This window comes from Chrysemys picta, chromosome 2 (assembly GCF_011386835.1).
Source record: "Chrysemys picta bellii isolate R12L10 chromosome 2, ASM1138683v2, whole genome shotgun sequence".
Taxonomy (NCBI): domain Eukaryota; kingdom Metazoa; phylum Chordata; order Testudines; family Emydidae; genus Chrysemys; species Chrysemys picta.
In genome coordinates this window covers 281,068,520-281,088,722 of record NC_088792.1, presented here as the reverse complement: position 1 = coordinate 281,088,722, position 20,203 = coordinate 281,068,520, and the positions used below count along the sequence as shown (strand labels likewise).

General features: G+C 44.6%; 1 protein-coding gene across 25 annotated transcripts in view; it reads left to right on the top strand.

Annotated features, from left to right (window-relative positions):
- The window catches only part of PTK2 (protein tyrosine kinase 2), a 359,211-nt gene that overhangs the window by 184,101 nt on the left and 154,907 nt on the right, over window positions 1-20,203 (top strand). The gene's annotated exons all lie outside the window — the stretch shown is intronic.

Below are 20,203 nucleotides of genomic sequence, written 5' to 3'. Positions count from 1 at the left end.
GAGCTGGCTCCTTCATTCAGCAAAGTTGCAGCATGTTTCCCATAAAAGCTTCTCTCCTACCAGCAAGAGATCTGGTTGATATAAGAGGATCAAGATGAGTGGAACTTGCTGCTGGTAAGAGTAGGAGGCAAGTGACGGAAATTCTAAGCGAATAGTAGGACATGGCAATTGTAAATCTTTTAGAAACACTAGTGGCTCAGGATAATGTTGGATTTTGCAGTTTTATTTTGTGTGAGAGAGAGTGAGTGTAGTCGTTTTATTATGTCCTTGGTATAGACAGGCAATCTTTTTGCCTCCTAGGCAAGTGAAAGGTTTTTCGTTTTAATTTGCTGTCCTTGAAAAGGAGTCACATTAATACTAGGCATCTGGCTTTTCGCATAGTGTGTCCCTTCACTGGCAGTAGGCTAGGCATTGTCTTCCAGCATTAGAGGGTTAACTGCTGTTGAACCATGGACTTCAATTGTATTCTTGCTTGCCACTCTGACAGTGAGCAAACAGAACTACAGTTATTATTGTTTAAATTTATACTGTGTTAATATATGCCTAGAAGACTGAACCAATTTGAGGCTCCATTGTGCTAGGCACTAGAGAAACATACTAAGTGACTGTCCCTTTCCCAAAGAGCTGACATCTTTTAGATTATAAAACTGAATACAAAATACATCTCTACCCCGATATAACGTGACCCGATATAATGCGGGTTGCCATACAAGGCGGTAGAGCTCTGACACGCTGCTCTGAGCAGCGTGTTAAGGATGCCGAGCCAGGCTGGGGCCGAGGGGTTCAATAAGGGGCAGAGGGTCTCGGGGGCGGTCAGGGGCTTCCCCCTTCTACCCCTTAGGGAGGTGGCAGAGTGGAACAGGCTGGGGCCGTGTCGCTCCGCTTCCTGCCGCAGGTGAGTGCGGAGGGCGTCCTTTCCCCAACCTCCCTGCACTCACCAGCGGCGGGAAGCAGAGCAGCCCAGCCCACTCCACTCCGCCAGTTCCCAGTCGTGGCGCTCCACTTCCCGCCGGGCAGATGAGTGTGGGACCTTTCCCCAATCTCCCCGCACTCACCGACGGCGGGAAGTGGAGCGCTGCGGCTGGGAGGTGGTGGAGTGGAGCGGGCTCGGGCCGGGCTGGGTTATATCAGGCCGGGTTATATCGGGGTAGAGGTGTATAAGCACAGTTCAAATACAATTTTGAGGGAGGGATGCTTAAGTTTTAACATTACGTTTGCAGATGGAAAACTCATTTCTTGCTTACTTCCTTTAATCTTTTTTCAATATGGTTTTTTTTCTCTGCAAGTCCAGATAAGCATGTGCTGGTACAGTAGAATGCAGGTAGAGAAATGTGAAGAAAAAGGAACAAGTTACTAGTGAAGTAGACTGATTCGATTAATTCAAATAAGATGTAACATATTTACAGTCCCTGTGCATATTTATTACTAGAAAATTGTATTAGAGATTTGTGGTGTTATAAACTTTGACTTCAGAGTCCTACAGCAAATGCAGAACGTGTTGATCTTTCTATGCTTGATTGCTAAGACCAGAGCCTCTGGAGCTTTTGAGTGACTGCAAATTTCATTAATCTTATCCTTGCCAGAGCGCCCTGTTTCAGAAGCATGGTATAAATCATTTAAGGTCATGTGGGTTTTGTTGGAGTGCTTTTAAGGTTATTTTTAATCAATGGGAATGTGTTAGAGCTGCTGTTTTGTTTTTGTTTTTTACAAAATTAGATGCATTTCATATATTTACATGAGTTATGTGGGAAGATTCTGGTACCTTCAGAAAATAGGACCACTTACATTTTATAAAGGTTATACCAGAAAATGTAGTAAAGAAAGAGAGCATAATGATAGTATTTTACATTTTAATGAGGTACTCCTCTGCCTTTCCTCCACAGGGCTGGTTACCTTAGCTGATATCCCAGAGCTGAGAAGGGGGGTCTAAAGAGACTATTCTTGACTGGGGTGGAGGGTGGTGAGGAAAGTTACTTGGTTGTAATAGGAGGTCTTAAACAATGTTTCTGCAAATCAACATTTCCTTCTTTTCCTAACCTGCTTCTTTGGACTCTATGATAATTATAGTTTCACATGGCTTTGTCTAATGGAATTTTTTTAATAGTGTCAATACCTAGAAGGAGAGGAATGGTTGAAGGTAAAAATAAAAGTAAGGGGGTAAAATTAAAAGAAATAAAATGAATGCTAGATATGAGGAAGAAAGTTATTGACAGGTGATTTAGTCTATAGAACAGTCTGAAAGGAAGTGGTGGAAACCGTTGAGAGCTAAAACTATCACCAGGGCCGGCTCCAGGGTTTTGGCCGCCCCAAGCAGCCAAAAAAAAAAAAAAAGTTGCGCTCTGCGGCGGCAATTCAGCGGGAGGTCCTTTGCTACGAGCAGGAGTGAGGGACCATCTGCCGAATTGCCGCCGAACAGCTGGATGTGCCGCCCCTCTCCGAAGTGGCCGCCCCAAGCACCTGCTTGGTAAGCTGGTGCCTGGAGCCGGCCCTGACTATCACAACACCCATAAATTGTCTCTTCGTAATAATGATAACCATCATATAAAAATCCTCATGTTGTTATCTCCTCCTAAATTTGCCAATGCACCTTGCCTTGTGTATATGTGTCTTTTAACCTGCAAGTTTTTCAGGGCAGGGGACTGTCTTCATCTTTGTCTTGTGCAGCACTGAGCACGTTGTCATCACTAAAAATATAATGAACAATAATAAGTGAACAAAGCATAAAAATATACTATAGGAAAAAATATTCCACCGGCCCTTGGGGTTTGCATTAAATGACCTGATAAGTCTTTTCCGTTTAACTTTTGTTTCTTTGTTAAACTGTATTGTGCAACACACAGCAGAGCTTTTGTTAGGTTCTTAGCTAGAGCTTTTTATAGACCTTGAGCACATTTCCTGTCTTCGTCTTCCACCATCCCAAGGAAAGAAATCCATCAAAAAAAAATCCAGTCAGATGAGAGAATTTCTTCTATTCATACTGGGTATTGGAAACAGAATGGAGAGAGTCATGTTTTCCCTTTGTATTTCTCTTATTTTAAAGAAAGCTGTCTCCTGATAGTTTGGGGGGGATAGGGTTGGACAGACAGCAGAGAGATTGAATGTGGGATTTCTACTGGGCAAGAGAAGACAATGGTGATTGTTTCTATATTGGAGAAGTGGGCACCATAGGTGGACATCTCTGCAGGGAGAGCAGGTATATCATCCTCGTCATATGTAGTTTATTGCTAGCTAGTGGGCATATAGATGCAGTCCAGGTCACATTAAAGTCAGTGATAAGATTCCCTTTGGAACAAGGAACATCTTAATGTGTATTTTTGAAGAATTGTGTAAATTTGCCGCACAACAGAAATTATTTTTAAGAAACCCACTTGAATGTGTTCGTTATTGGCTGTTGTGTCCTTTACCTCAGAAGTTTAATCATATTCAGATTTGCCAAACATACCCTGCCTTTTCCCAAAGTTTTCTTTTCAGGTATTTTGCATCTTTGTTTCCTTTCTGTTTTTGTTCTCTCGTTAGTTTGTTTTTATGTTAAATTCAGATTGATGTTTTTTTATAGGTAAATACACAGGTTTCCTCTTTGGTTCTAATGTATAAAATTGAATCTGTCTTAATCATAATGTCTGTTCAAATTTAAATGAAGACTTGTCCCTTTCTGGTTCCTTCTTTCCCTTCCTATTTAAGGTAGAACAACTCAGTGCCATCTTGCCTGCAATCTGTGTCAGTTTGTCTTGTTAGCTGAAATTCCTTCTTCGAATGCTGGTCCCTGTGTGTATTCCACTGGATTATGCATGCACTCCATGCATCTGAGACCAGATGATTTTTACTGGCAGTGTCCATTGGTGTGCGCCTGCACTCTTCATTTGCTTGTGTGCCGAATCAACAGCATAAGGGGCAGAGTCTCCATTCCTATTGGACCCAGTCCTTACAAGGGAGATTCTGACACCATTGATCCATTAACTCTGAGAGAAATCAATCCCTCATGCCATCTACAAATTGATGTATTTCAGCATCGATATTACCAACAGCACTACCATTAGAGCTGGAGACCACTCTTTCTGGGAATCTAACATCAGGAAGGGACCAACATCACTTTCGCCCAGAGATGTGAGCCCAGATAGAGATCCAGAATCTCCTGGGCCAATTCATGACCATATAAAATTGTGTACCACCCTCAAAGAACGCTCCTCCCTCCAATCACAACCTCCTGTCAAGAAATACTTCTGATGGAACCTCGAAAAGCTGCAAACTAACCTAGATACCATCCTTCCACCTCTGAAATTCAATTTGGTGGCTGCCTAGCCCATTTTTTCTATATATGAAAAATGAAAACAGACAAATGGGTTCTCAATATCATTTGTTTTTGCTACACCATAGAGTTCTCCTCCCCCTACAAAACTCCCTTTCCTGTCCTTTTTCAAGAGCCCCAATCTCATGAGATGATACTCGTTCAGGAGATAGTATCTCTACTTCAGTGGGGAGCCATAGAGCTGATACTACCTCAACATCAGAGAAAGAGATTCTATTACAAATATTTCCTCATCCCCAATACAAAGGCAGTATTGAGACCCATCTTAGACTTCCAGCAACTCAACACCTGTGTCCACAGATTGAGATTCAGGATGGTCACTCTGGTATACATAATTCTGTCCCTAAACAGAGACGACTGGTTCATGGCTCTCTACCTGAAAGAAGCCTGTTTTCATATGGACATCAACCCCATCACAGGAGATTTCTGAGGTTCACTATAGGTCCAAACCATTATCGATACAGGGTGCTCCTCTTTGGACTAGCAATGGTACCTCTGGTGTTTATGAAGTTTCTTTCAGTAGTGGCAGCACGCTTTCAATGCCATGGCTCAACAGTCTTTCATTATCTAGACAAGTGGCTGTTGACAGGGAAATTTCATCAGGAGGGACTGACTTAAACCTCATCTTTGCTCAGTCTTTAGTGTCATTGGGAATCTGTGCGAACACAGAGAAGTCCATTTTAGTTCAAAAGAAGAGCATTGAATTTATTGGAGCAATTCTGGACATTCTGGAATTTATTGGAGCAATTCTTACCTCTCTCTGGACAGATTCTAATCAATGAACAGTTTATTCAGTCAACTCCGAAAGACCGCACAGGTGTCAGTTCATTCATGCTTTATCCTCATGGGTCACATGGCGTCCTGTACCTATGTCCCACCTTTCACGAGAGTTCAGCTTCACCGTCTACAGGCTTAGCTTCAGACAGCATAAGTGCCAAGCATACACAATATGGACAAGGTAGTCACATTCTCACCCCCACCCCAGAATGCGGAGCTCTCTAGCTTGATGGAAGAGCAGGGAACATGTATGCATGGCAGTTCCTTTCTCTCAGTCCACCTGCCCCCCGAAAACTTTGATTACAGATGCCTCCCTCTTAGGATGGGGTACCCATCTGGATAAACACACAGCATGAGGAATATGAACTTCTTGCAAGTCCAGGTTGCACATAAACCTCCTGGAGCTGAGAGTTGTCCAACAGGCCTGCAAACAATTCTTACTACTCAAACAATCCCTTGGTTCAGACAACATGACAACAGTGTTTCATATCAGCAAACAAAGGGGAGCAAGATCCACCCTGCCTGTGCATAGAGATGATGGAACTGGTGTATTCATCATCACAGTACCCTATTAGCAATACACCTCCTGGGAATACACAATATATTAGCGGACGACCTCAGTAGACACTTCTCGATAGATCATGAATGGGAGCTACATGATTCCAGTACATTTGGATAATGGGGATCCCTGTTGTGGGATCTGTTTGTGTCACAAGAAAACATGAAATGCAAGATACCCTGCTCCAGAATCCTGACACCAGGGGAGATGCCCTTCTAATCTAATCTCAGGGGCAGGATACTTCAGGTATGCCTTTTGCTCATCCCATTTTACCTGGAGTTCTCAGGAAGATTCAGCAGAACTGGGCGGTAATCGTACTCATTGCTCCTGATGACCCAGGCAATCCTGGTTCCCCAGCTTTCGTCAGCTGTCAACCCATCTACCCATCAGCATCCAATTTTTCCCAGACCTCTTGATACAGGACAAAGGTAAGATCAGACATCCCGGTCTGGATTCCCTCCATCTCATGCCTTCATATTTGGATGGGCATTCAATCTAGAGCAGATATGTTTGGTAGCCATTCAAACTATCCTTATCAATAGCAGGAAGGAATCCACCAGAAAGAGCTTCTTAGCTAAGAGGAAGAGATTTACTATTTGGGCTCAGTGTTGCCAGATGTCCCCAGAAGAATCGGACATTCCAACTATTTTACCCTAAAGACTTCAGGTCTTTCCTATAGCTCCCTACAAATACACTTGACAGCGATTAACATTTGCCACTCTCCAATTGACAACCATTCCATTTTCACCCATCCAGTGATTCTGTGTTTCCTGAAAGGTCTAGTTAGAACCTTCCCTCCAGTGACTAAACCTGCTCCAACATGGGATCTTAAATTGATCGTCTTGACGTTAACTGAATCATCATTTGAAACTGTTGGTGACGTGCTAACTATCCAATTTTTCTATGAAGGTTACCTTTCTAATGGCCATCTCTTTGGTTGGAGGAGTAGGAAAACTAGGCACCCTTATGGCAGATCCATCGTACAGAGTAATCCATAAGGATAAGGTTTTACTGAGACTACACCCTAAATTCACCCCCAAAGTAATTACTGACCACCTAAACCAGACAATACAATTACAATACACTTACCTGTCTTCTTTGCAAAGTTCAAATGCCACCAGTAAGACTCCATTCCTTGGATGTATGCTGGGAATTGGCATTCTACCTACAGAGAATAAAAGTATTTAGAAACTCAACTAAATTGTTCATTTCATTGCTTTCCCTTTCATCCATTCTACCAATCTCTTCTCAGAGACTTTCTAGGTGGATTTTAGGCTATATCCTGTTCTGTTTCAAGGAAGCTGATACCCGTTCTTCTCAAGATGTGAGGGCCCACTCTACCAGAGCCAAGGCAGCTTTGGTAGCCTCACTTCATGAAGTACCACTCATTGACATCTGTAAAGTGGCAATGTGGAGCTCCATACATACCTTCAAAATATGCTGTAGTGAAACAAGGTGGGTGAGGTAATATCTTTTATTGGACCAATTTCTGTTGGTGAGAGAGACAAGCTTTCAAGCCACATGTAGTAAGATGAGGCCTTGAAACATAAACCATGAGGTGTTGAAACATAAACCCTTGTATCTGAGGCCTGGTATGAGGCCTAAGGCCTGAACTAAAGTAATGGTCAAGACTTTAACATAAAGCAAAGTTAAACTGTGAGCCAGAGGCAGGCCCTGCTTACAGAAGCTGGCAAGGAAAGGGCTGATGTTGCAAAAATACACATACCTAAAAGTTACGAGAATACTCCGATACTTGCACATTCCACACAGATAACAAGGAACAGGCTGATCCTTCCTAAAGATGGGCAAAAGGGTAATATGATGGATAGAGTTGTTTTGTTTGAACCAACATGTACAAGGTGAGAGGCGGCACCTTACTACATAGAGGGCTTGCACCTCAATACGTCAGGAGTGATGTGTAACTTGTTGGTACCTGTGTATAAGAATTTACCCCTGAAGAGTTGTCTTGGTCTGGCCTAGGGGGCAGTGGAGAATCCCGCCATTGACTGAGCCAGTCCATTGTCAGGGAGCACATATGTACTAGCAGAACTGTACACATCTGATCTGAGGAGCTAGAGACTGTGTTTCGTTTGACAATAAACCTGGCCGGGTGCCCCTCATCGGAGTCTGTAGTCATTGGATGGTTTGCTCGAGATCTGCTGGGCCAGCTATCTGCGCAGAGCTGGGACAGCACACAGGGAGAACACACACGCACGCAGCTGACTGTTATCAACATTGAACAGAGCAGAGCACCACACCGGTGACATCTGACGACACCACACAGAGCTCTTCCTCAGGTCTGGGAAATGTACTCCCAACATCACAGCAAAATGCAAGGTGAAACAGATTGTTTAGCATAAGTTGTTAGCACATGTTGTAAGGTACCATTCTAGGTAGAGCGGCCCGTTAACACCTCTGCAGCCATAGGACAAAAAGGGGGGGCTAGTGGGTTACAGATTGTTGCAATAAACCATAAATCCAGTGTCTCTGTTCAGTCCATGATTTTTAGTGTCTAGCAAAGTAATGAATTTAAGCTCCCAGTCTCTTCTTTTGAAAGTATCGGGTAGATTTTCTTTGAGGATGAGGACTGACAGGTCAGCTATAGTGATCAATTTGTGAAAAGCGTTCACCCACATGTGATAGTGTTTTTGTCTTTTATCATTTTCCTGTGTGAATTCATTCAAGAGCGTAGTGATTATCTGATTCACAACAGTTATTGGGGTATGTAGTGCATTGGATGAGGTATACCACATGTTGTGATAGGCATATGTAGGACCCAAGAATCTTGAAATGTGTGTTGATCATTGTAGCAGTGGAACAAATTTTTCATCTGTTGTTCTGTCAAGGTCTGGTGCTGCTTTGAGTTGGTATTGTTCTGCTCTGTGGGGCACTTGCTTCTGATGATGAGCTTGGAAAGGTTGGAGGGTTATTTGAAGGGCAGAAGTGGGGGTTCAGGAAAGATTTCTTGCAGGATGGAATCCCCATGGAGTATGTGATATAGCTGTTTTTATGGGTTCCAGAGTGGGGCATTAGGTGTAAGCATCTGCATCTGATGCATCCTTCGGCTTGGCAGTACTTCAGTTTAATATCATGTAGGTCCTCATACCCTCCTGCTTGATGAGTACTGCTTGTCAGTCACCCGCAGTAGAATATAGGGACACATAGGCACTCAAAGAAGAAAGAGGGGGCTTACTTACCTGTATAGTAACCGGAATTCTTTGAGGTATCTGGTCGCTATCTGTATTCCATTACCGGTCAGTCTGCACTGCCCCTTGTACACTTGTCTCAGAGCATGAGGAGAAAAAGAGACAGGCATGGACCAATGGACACTGCTAGAAAAAAAAAATTATGGTCTCAGGCACATGGAGCTCATGCATGTCCCACAGTGGAATACAGATAGGGATCATGCAACTTGAAAAATTCGAGTTACTACACGGGTAAGTAAACCTCTCTGTTTTACTACCTTGTTCATTTCACAAAACCTGTTGATAGATTTCCTTCATCTTGTTTATTTTGTTTTTTCTAAAAAAGCAAGCTGAAACAAATTCCTTATATCAATTTGCTACCTTTACATCCATTTGATCTAAATAAAGTAGCCAATGAAATTTAATTTGGATAAGAGTAAGGCATGATAATAGATTTCATGAACTGGTATGTCAACTTTTCAGGAAGTAACTCGCAGCATGTCCTATATTAATTTAGATGGACTATCTGGGCCCAAAGAGTCAAAGATATTAACATAACTCAATAACTGTCCAATATTAAATAGGACTCCGGGTTTGATATACCTGAGCAGCATGGCAAACGCACTGTTAAAAATCATTTTAACCCATTGATTAAAGATGTAGAAAACAAAGGAAAATCCGCGAAAGCATTTGAAAAGTGAATTATTAAGTAAGGCTTTCATTTTTACAACATTCCTCATTCTCTTTTCTGTTAGCTAGAGAGAGTTTTTAGAAAGAAACCCCCTTGTTTGACAATCTGTTAGATGGTAATAAAGATGGTAATAACCATCCTTTTGAGGAAAAGAGACAAAGTTAGTTGAGGTGGGCTAAAGCTGTCATTGCTGCTGTTAAAGTCTGATCCGGTTTCTTAGAAGACAAAACAAGACAAACACACAAAATAGGAGAGAAAAGAACAGCAAAGATAGAAAATGCAGCTTCTGTCTCTGTTGTTGACTTTTATGTGCAATCTTACTGCTGCAAAAATACAGGCACCATGCACAATCTTATCAGCCACTCTGAAACCTGGCAAACTTGCACCAGCATCAAGCTATTTAGGGCATTGCATTTAGGGTATGTCTACACTATGAGAGTAGTTCGATTTTACTTAAATCAAATTAGTGGAACCGATATTAGGAAGTCGAACATGTGTATCCACACTAAGAACAGTAATTCGACTTTGTGAGTCCACACTAACGGGGCAAGCGTCGACATTGGAAGCGGTGCACTGTGGGCAGCTATCCCACAGTTCCCGCAGTCCCTGCTGCCCATTGAAATTCTGGGTCGAGCTCCCAATGCCTGCTGGGGAAAAAAATGTGTCGAGGGTGGTTTTGGGTAACGGTCGTCATTCAACCGTCACTCCCGCCCTCCCTCCCTGAAAGCGCTGGCGGGCAATCAGTTCGCGCACTTTTCTGGTGAGTGACAGCGCGGACGCTACAGCACTGCGAGCATGGAGCCCACTGTGACCATGGCTGCAGTTATGGCCGTTGTCAACACCTCGCACCTTATCATCCACCTTTTCCAGAGGCAGATGCTGAGAAATGGGGCGAGGAGGCTACGGCAGCGCGGTGAGGACATTAAGTCTGAGAGTGGCACAGACCTCTCGCAAAGCACGGGACCCCGCGCCGTGGACATCATGGTGGCAATGGGTCATGTTGATGCTGTGGAACGGCAATTCTGGGCCCGGGAAACAAGCACGGACTGGTGGGACCGCATAGTGCTGCAGGTCTGGGATGAATCACAGTGGCTGCGAAACTTTCGCATGCGTAAGGGAACTTTCCTGGAACTTTGTGAGTTGCTGTCCCCTGCCCTGAAGCGCAAGGACACCCGGATGCAAGGAGCCCTGACTGTCCAGAAGTGAGTGGCCATAGCCCGCTGGAAGCTTGCAACACCAGACAGCTACCGGTCAGTTGCGAACCACTTTGGCGTGGGCAAATCTACCGTGGGGGTTACTGTGATGCAAGTAGCCAACGCAATCGTTGAGCTACTGCTCTCAAAGGTAGTGACCCTGGGAAACGTGCAGGTCATAATAGATGGCTTCGCCGCGATGGGATTCCCAAACTGCGGTGGGGCTATAGATGGAACTCACATCCCTATCCTGGGACCGGAGCACCAGGCCAGCCAGTACATTAACAGAAAGGGCTACTTTTCAATGGTGCTGCAAGCACTGGTGGACCATAGGATGTTTTACCAACATCAACGTCGGATGGCCGGGCAAGGTTCATGACGCTCGTGTTTTCAGGAACTCTGGTCTGTTTAGACGGCTGCAGGAAGGTATTTACTTCCCGGACCACAAAATAACTGTTGGGGATGTGGAGATGCCTATAGTGATCCTCGGGGACCCAGCCTACCCGCTAATGCCCTGGCTCATGAAGCCCTATACAGGCGCCCTGGACAGTGAAACTACCGGCTGGGCAAGTGCAGAATGGTGGTGGAGTGTGCTTTTGGACGTCTCAAGGGGAGATGGAGAAGCTTACTGACTCGCTCTGATCTCAGCGAAACCAATATCCCCATTGTTATTTCAGCTTGCTGTGTGCTCCACAATCTCTGTGAGAGCAGGGGGAGACGTTTATGGCAGTGTGGGAGGTTGAGGCACATCGCCTGGCTGCTGATTACGCCCAGCCAGACAGCCAGGTGATTAGAAGAGCCCAGCGGGACGCGCTGTGCATCCGGGAGGCTTTGAAAGCTAGGTTCCGCAGCGAGCAGGGTAACCTATGACTGTTAAGTTTGTTTAAAGAGAAGCTGAACCTGCCCCCGTTTCTTTACCCACTTACTGTTGACTATCCTCTCCAGTTACATACCCCCTTCACCCCGTTGCCCCCCTTCCAACACACCTCTAAAAATAAAAATAAATGGAACTTTGTTAATGAACACCGTTTTCTTTATTAAGGGTTTCGTGGTAAAGGGTTGAAACTGGGACACAGACTGTGGTGGGGAGCGGGCGTAGTGATGGAAAGAACGCTTCTAAACTCGAGGAATGACAGGCTCCTGCTCCTAGAGCGGTCCACAGTGGTGGACTGGTTGTTTCAACGGAGCCTGCCACCCCTCCTTTTCGGGACTCTGTGTGTGGGGGCTATGTGACTTTGTGGCGGGGGAGGACGGTTACAGATCCCCTGCTGCATGGCTCTGTCATCCAGGCTAAGGACCGCTGCATAAGATCTGTAACCGCCCTCCCCCTCCACAAACTCACATAGCCCCCCCCGACAGAACATGAAAACCATCTCCCAGACTGACCAGGGTGCCTAGTGACTGCAATGTGTGTGTGACCTGCTGCTGAACCTGCCCCCGTGTCTGTACCCTGGTAAAGGTGACTGTCCTCTCCAATTACCAATCCCCTTTCCCCCGTTCAAACACACTCTCCTCTAAAAGAACCTGACGGAAACAGTAATTAACAGAAATGTATTTTTTATTAACTACTACACAGTTAGGGGATGACACTGGGACGGGGGCTTGGGTGAGGTGCTTTTGGAGTGAAGGAAAGGACTTATCAAAACTTTGGGAATGAGAGCCGTCTGGTACTTGAGCAGTCTGCAGGGGTGGAGTGACTGTTTTCACGGCCCCTGCCGCCCCTCCTTCTTGGGACTTTGGGTGAGGGGGGGATGGGACTTTGTGGCGGGGGAGGGCGGTTAGAGATAGATTGCAGCGGGGCTCTGTCCTCCTGCCTCCGGCCCTGCAGAACATCTACAAGGCGCTGGAGCGTGTCCGTTTGCTCCCTCATTAGTCCAAGCAGCATTTGAGTCGCCTGCTGGTCTTCCTGCCGCCACCTGTCCTCCAGTTCGCTGTGTGATCGCTGGTATTGCGACATGTTCTCCCTCCACTGGGTCAGCTGTGCCGCCTCGGCTCGGGAGCAGCCCATAAGTTCGGAGAACATCTCGTCCCGTGTCCTTCTCTTTCGGCGCCTAATCTGCGCCGGCCTCTGGGAGGGGGATGCCGGGGTAAGTCGGGAGACACTCGCAGCTGTGGGATGGGAAAAAAGGGAGTGAATTCCTCACAAAGATACATTTTTGTGAACAATGAACATAGTCTTTCTCTGTGAACAAGACCATGCACAGCACCTATCACATGCGCACTCAGGACAAGGTCGAATTTTCGGCCTTCCCATTCAGTGCCTGGGGTCTTGGAGTACAGATCACACAAGCAAGGCAGGACAGCGGAATTCAGCTAACAGGCGGACATGGTAAGCCGTAGACTTTTGGCTGCTGAAAGCTTAATTTATAGCAGTGCCCTCCTTTCACATTCAAAGCAGTGCCCCTAGCGTTGGCCGGTTCCTGCTGCTGGCAATCCGGCCAGCATGAACTCTGCCCTTGTCCCACCCCCCTCGCGGCTGCCCCGGGAAAGATCCCTGTATGCTGCCCCTCTCCCGCCTCCACCGCGTGGCTGTAAACCGCCGGTTACAGTTATGTAAAGGAACAGGCAATCAGTCCCAATACTAACATTCCCCTAATTTAAAGGACACCATGAGTGATATCACTCTGATGAGGATCTCGGACACCGAGAAAGACCGCATGCTGCGTGAATGCCAGCAAAAACCAGGGCCGTATGCGGCCATGCTGTGCGAGGCACTGATCCCGGAGTACTTGCTGCTAGCCTGGCGCGGAAAAGTTTCCTACCATGGAGGACGCAATAAGGCCGCTCTCCCCAGGAACCTAATGCAAAGGCTTTCAAATTACCTCCAGGAGAGCTTCGCGGAGATGTCCCAGGAGGATTTCTGCTCTATCCCCGGACATATTGACACAATTTTTCAGTAGCTGCACTGGCAAGGACTAAAAAGTAGAGCACCTATGGCAAAGTAATCATGCAAAACCGGACATTTTGAGATACTTTTGCAGTAGTTGCACTGGCAAGGGCTAAAAAGTAAAGCGCCTAGGGCAAAGTAATCATGAAAAACCCATTGTTAATATTCCATTCCTGTTCTGATCAAAATAAATTTTTACATGTTTAAAACACTTACCGACTGATCCTTCCCCAGGGTCAGGGTTAACGCCTTGGGGAGGGTTGGTAAGGGATCTCCGTGCTGTCGGGGAAATCAGCGTTGTATGCGCTGTCGACTGCCTCGTTGTCCTCATCTCCTTCCTCATCTTCCCCGTCCGCGAACATCTCCGAGGAAGCGGCCGTCGTCAATACCCCATCGTCAGAGTCCATGGTCAGTGGCGGGGTAGTGGTGGCGGCCACACCTAGAATGGAATGCAGTGCCTCGTAGAAACAGCATGTCTGGGGCTGGGATCCGGAGCGTCCGTTTGCCGCTTTGGTCTTCTGGTAGCCTTGTCTCAGCTCCTTGATTTTCACGCGGCACTGCATTACATCCCGGCTGTATCCTCTCTCTGTCATGGCTTTGGAGATCTTCTCGTAGATCCTCACATTCCGTTTTTTCGATCGCAGCTCCGAAAGCTCGGACTCATCGCCCCACACAGCGATCAGATCCAAGACTTCCCGATCAGTCCATGCTGGGGCCCTCTTTCTATTCTGCGATTGCGTGGTCACCTCTGCTGGAGAGCTCTGCATCGTTGCCAGTGCTGCTGAGCTCGCCACAATGTCCAAATAGGAAATGAGATTCAAACTGCCCAGACAGGAAAAGGAGTTCAAATTTTCCCGGGGCTTTTCCTGTGTGGCTGGTCAGAGCATCCGAGCTCGGACTGCTGTCCAGAGCATGAGAGTGGTGCACTGTGGGATAGCTCCCGGAGCTATTAGCGTCGAATTCCATCCACACCTACCCTAATTCGACATGGCCATGTCGAATTTAGCGCTACTCCCCTTATCGGGGAGGAGTGCAGAAATCGATTTAAAGAGACCTCTATGTCTAATTAAATAGCTTCGTTGTGTGGACGGGTGTAGTGTTAATTCGATTTAACGCTGCTAAATTCGACATAACCTCCTAGTGTAGACCAGGCCTTAGTTTCCTTTTTCTGGTCACAGGTTTACAGCAATGTTGCAAAATATACAGTCTTGGCCGACTAAGCCAGACTCTTATTAGATAGAAGGAAAAAGGAGAGGGATAGGAAAGAAAAGAAATAATGTGGGGAAAGAAGAGAACACAGATCTGGGTGGGTGGGAGGGAGGGAGGAATATATGGTCTGGTTAGGACAATCCTTAGGATCAGGATGCAGAAAGGCCAAGGTCCCAGGAGATAGTAGGGGTGTCAGCCACAATGATGAAGCTCTCTCCTTCCTCTTCTTTCAAGGAGGCAGTACTGCAGTAGCCTCCATCTGTATTTTCCCCCCAATGTCTCTTCTTTTTTTTTTTTTTTTTTAAACCCAAAAGGGCATGTTGGGCAGAATAGCCCAATTCTCTCATGATTTTGTACACCTAATTTCCAAAACACCAACTTTGATTCATTGATTTTTCAGTCTCACACTGTCTTGTTTACTAGGCAAGATCTTAAGAGTCCTTGAAAATTATATCAGTAGGCCTTTTTGTTTGCATTAATTCAGTCTTTTTGTCTCTTTCTTATAACTTTTTCCATTAGCATTTATTATTATAGGTTATTGTGACAGTTTATGAACTTTCACTCAGTTTTTATGGTTGAACTCACAATTAGGTAAATTTGTAAACCTTATTATCACAACAGTCTACATGGGGACACTCAGAAAAGTTAAGCCAAATTAACTCAAGGTTTGACTTCAAAGTACGTTAGATAAAGCACATTACTTTTGAATAAATGTCCCCGTGGGGTTAAAAGTGGTCTTAGTTTACTTTAGCTTAACTCATTTCCTGACGAGAGCATTCACACAAGGGTTTAATGCACTTTAACTAATGCATTTTTAATTCACACCTTCAGTTAATTTACTTACCTTTCGTGAGTGTCCCCAAGTAGACATGCCCTCAGTGGAGGGGGGGAGGGATAGCTCAGTGGTTTGAGCATTGGCCTGCTAAACTCAGGGTTGTGAGTTCAGTCCTTGAGGGGGCCACTTAGGGATCTGGGGCAAAATCAGTACTTGGTCCTGCTAGTGAAGGCAGGGGGCTGGACTTGATAACCTTTCAAATTCCCCCCGGACGCTATTTTTAACCCGAAAAAGCCGGACATGTCCGGGGGAATCCGGACGAATGGTAACCCTACTATAGATGCTGCAGAGACCACTTGTGGTAATAATGTGGGTAGCTGAGTTTAATATCCTGGTTTAAATGAAACAGGGGTGGTGCTGAAGTTTTCAGTGATAGGTGCTTAACTTTAGCATTCACATCCCTGTTGGTTTACCAGAGTCCAAATCTAACTTTCTAATTAGGTTCTTTTACTGTGCCCATCACCATGGCATCCAGTAACACTCCAGGTTTACAAATAAACACGGGCCTTGTTTATGCAAAGCTTTCTTTCTGAAAAATATCCTACCGCTGCTAATACAGGGGCAGCTCCACCTGAAGGGGAAAAAAAAAAGTGAAAGTGTTAGTGTAGACAAAGGGCCGCCAGTGTGTTACTACCATGTCATGTAGACTAGCTGTGAGCAGTTTTAAATGACACAATGCTTAATTCCAAGAGCTGTCTTGTCCACCCTAGGGTTCCCACCATTGCTACTGCTAGTGGGACTACAGTGATGTGAAAAATTTCAGGAAATGCTTAGTGTATACACAGCCTGTGAAACTTGCACCTGTTGTGAGGTTTTCTTTTCCATTCCTCCCGAGAGGGTAAAGAGGTAGAAGGTGCGTGTGTGCTTATCTATTTGAAAGCTAATGAGCTCCGTGTTGCTTAGTAGAAAAGCAAGATTGAAGGAGCGAGCTACATTTGAACTGGAAAATAGTGAAGTTTATTGTCATTCGAATTTCCTGAGAGAGTGAATTCCACAGTCCAGGCCCAGCCTAGGGTTACCATACATCCGGATTTTACCAGACATTGTCTCTTTTTGGAGGCTCGGTCCTCTGTCCAGATGGATTTTTAAATCACAGGAAATGTCCGGGATTTTTGAAGAGTAGACATTGCAGCTCAGAAAGAGCTGATTGGTCCACTTCCTGACTGGCCCTTCCCCTGCCTCCGCAGCTGATGAGTCCATTCCCCTGCAGCCACCGCTGCCGGATCTTGTCCACCCAGGCACCACCTCCCAGCCCTGGGGAGGGCGGGGGGTCCCACAGGGAGGCGCTGACTGACAGCTGTCACTGCATTCGGGGCTTGCGCCTCCCCCCGTAACAGGGAGCGACCTTCCCCCCACCTCCAATGAGTACCCCCACCGCAGGGTACCCCCTGCAGCCACCCAATTGTACTCCCTTCCAGCTCCTCCTTCCCCACCCTGGCAGTATCATCTTTTTGGGAACCTGAAATATGGTAACCCTAGCCCCACTCAACCACCCACCTGAGAAAAGTGTCCCCTGCACACACGTTTGTTTCTTGGTGTAGATAGCTTCGTTTTTCCTTAATTGTTGTGGAGCTGTTGAGGGAGTTTTATAGTTAATCTGGACCCAGATTAAGAGCCGTGGTCCCCAACCTTTTTCATCTGGCGCGGAGGACTGTGGCAGCGGATGAGCATCCGCCAAAATGCCGCCGACAAGCGGCAGCGTCAATAGGCGTCGCCGCCGAAATACCACCGAAAATTGGCGGCATTTCAGCTGCGACGCCTCTGGATGCTGCTGCTTGTTGGCGGCATTTTGGCGGATGCTTGTCCGCCGGCCAGTACGCAGGTGCACTTAAACGCCCCGGCGAGCACCATGACTGCGTTGGGGACCCCTGATTTAGAGGCTTGAACAAGGATCAAGACTTCAAAACTTGACACGGAGCTCTACAGAGGGCCAGTGGAGTGAGGGGAGCACAGTTGTGCTGTTTGTAACCCGTGTTGCTGAGAAGTCATGTGGCTGCATTTAGCAGGAGTTGCAGAATCTTCTGGGCCGATGCTTCCAAGCCTAAACAAATTGTAGTACCAGTCTCCACATACTGACAGAAGCTCTATCAAGGTCTATGCATCCTGCCCTTGCTGAGGATAACACTTAGCCTGTCTGAGGTGGTCAGTCAGGTTTCCTAGGAATGCAGCTATTTGAGAGCTTGCTGATACTAAGTTGAGAAGCACCCCAGAACTCAGACAATGTAATTCATGAGTATGTCTCTGACTGGCGGAGAATGCACAGTAGCAGCAAGCTCTTTGCAGTGTTTTTCTTTACCTCCCAGCATACTCTGTCTTGTTAAGGTTGAACTTCAGCCACTGATAAATTTTGAATGGGTGCTTTTTAATCAAACCAGAATTATACATAAGTATTTCTTAAGGTTTAACTGCTAATGAGCTCTCTTTCATGTAATTAGGTCCATGATGTTGAAGTCCCTTTTGTGGGAAATCTGCTTCCCAGTTACATTAATAGTTTTATCATGCAAATGAGTGGAATAATATATCTGCACACCTTAATGATATGTACAAATATGTCACCACTTCATGCCACAGAAGAGAATTTGTATTACATCAGTGATGTGACAGACAGTTGGTAGCTTTGAATAAGGGGATAAGACACTGAGAGAATTCCATAAAGTATTTAAAAGTAAACATAATTATATAATTTTGGCAAATGTATAGATTGTTAATTTTATAATGTTGCTTCAGCTGATATGTGCTTTCACAGAAGAGTAGAATGTCAAACTCCATGAGTTTCAACATTTGTCATCTTCAAATGAGTTAAAAAATTACAATACTTAATCTTGAAGAAAATACTGTAATAGACAATTATCCTTGGCTCATGTATGATTATTTTTGTATTGAAACATCAGCATGTAAAAGATGGGATTTTCTTCACTTAGAGCAATACATGTTTATCTGGTTAATGCAATATGATATGTTTTACAGTAGCTTAATGGATTTCCTTGTGCTTTTTAATTAATAGCATATTAAATTCTGATTTCCTGGGAAATGCATCATTGAAAGATGGTGGTATTTTACAATCTTTGTAATGACCAGATAACTTTAAGTTCATATTTCTTTACAGGAATCAAGTAAACTTTTACAAATTATAGTTCAGAAGAACTAGATAGACTTCACGTTTTTCTACAAATCTAAGATTTTGTATCTCTAAAATGTAAGCATTTTGAAGATGTAAAGCACTATCAATTCTAAGATTAATAATTCATTCTTCATATAAACATCTCAATTTGTGCTATAATTCATTGTGTGCGCATTGCGTGCACATATAAATAAATTTATATTGACAAACCATCCTTCAGGGTAACACAGCTATTTACACTTTTGACGTTAAAATCTCTTCCTGATACTATGTCGTTAGTATTTGTTCGAGTTATACTGAGAAGGATTAAGAGTTTTTTGTTTTGTCAAAATATTGAGCACTTGAGCAGTCCAGACCTAAGAGGCTTTTCTCTGACATTGCTGAAACAATCACAGTAATTCACATTCTCATCTTACAAAATCCATAAAGATGTCTGTTTTTCCAGAGCTGCTTTCTGTGATCAAGTTGCTGCTTCTTTCCTTGTTGGGATTTATTAAAAAGAGAATTTCATAGTAGTACAATTTTCAAGTACTTTTTTTCTCACCATAGCTGGTGACTACGCAGTTCTTTTTGGAAGATTTGGCTCCTCACACTTCATAGTGTCTTCATGTTTGATCTGCAGTGAAGTCATACTGATTTTGTGAGATGATAATTTTTGCATATCAACAGACCATGGCATCACAGTAATAGGATTCTGAACTGATTACAAGATTAAACACAATCAGCTGTGAAAATAAAAGTTCATATTCACTTTTATTTAAAATGTGTGTCTATAAAGAATACCTTTCACACTGGAATAAGCCAAAACATCGTTTACACAAAAAAAATCTTGGGCAGTAATTTTTTGTGTTCTATTCTTTTTTATGGAAGATGTGTATTTCTTTGTGTGAATGGTGTTTGTACATAGTTGGTATATTCCAGTATAAAAGGCATTCTTTAAAAATTAGACTTGGCTGAAGGTGTACTGAGTGTATAGGTGATCACATGCTGACTCTACTTATTATTTCAAATGCTTCTTTACATTGATGTTGTGGGTCAAATTTTCACAACTCTCTACATGTTTATTAGTGTACATGCATAGTTACCGTGATTGCACATGCAAAATTACAAGGCATGCATGTATATCACAATTGAGCATGCAGTCACATTAATTGTGAGTGCAAATGTCACAGCTATGACATCCAGGCTCCCTGTGACTATTTTGGTTCAAATTATTAAAGTCTAATGTAGGTAACAGAGACAGAGATGTGGCAAATTGCATCAAAATTGCTGTTGAAAGAGAGTGCCTACAGGCGTTCAGCTCGTATATGCAGGTGAGAAACATAAGAATAGGGTTTTTTTCTGTTTATACGCTATGATAGTCTGGTACCTCCCAAAATTATGTACTCCTAAAATACACATATCCAAAGTTGCTTGGACAATATTCAAGCATATAGTTAA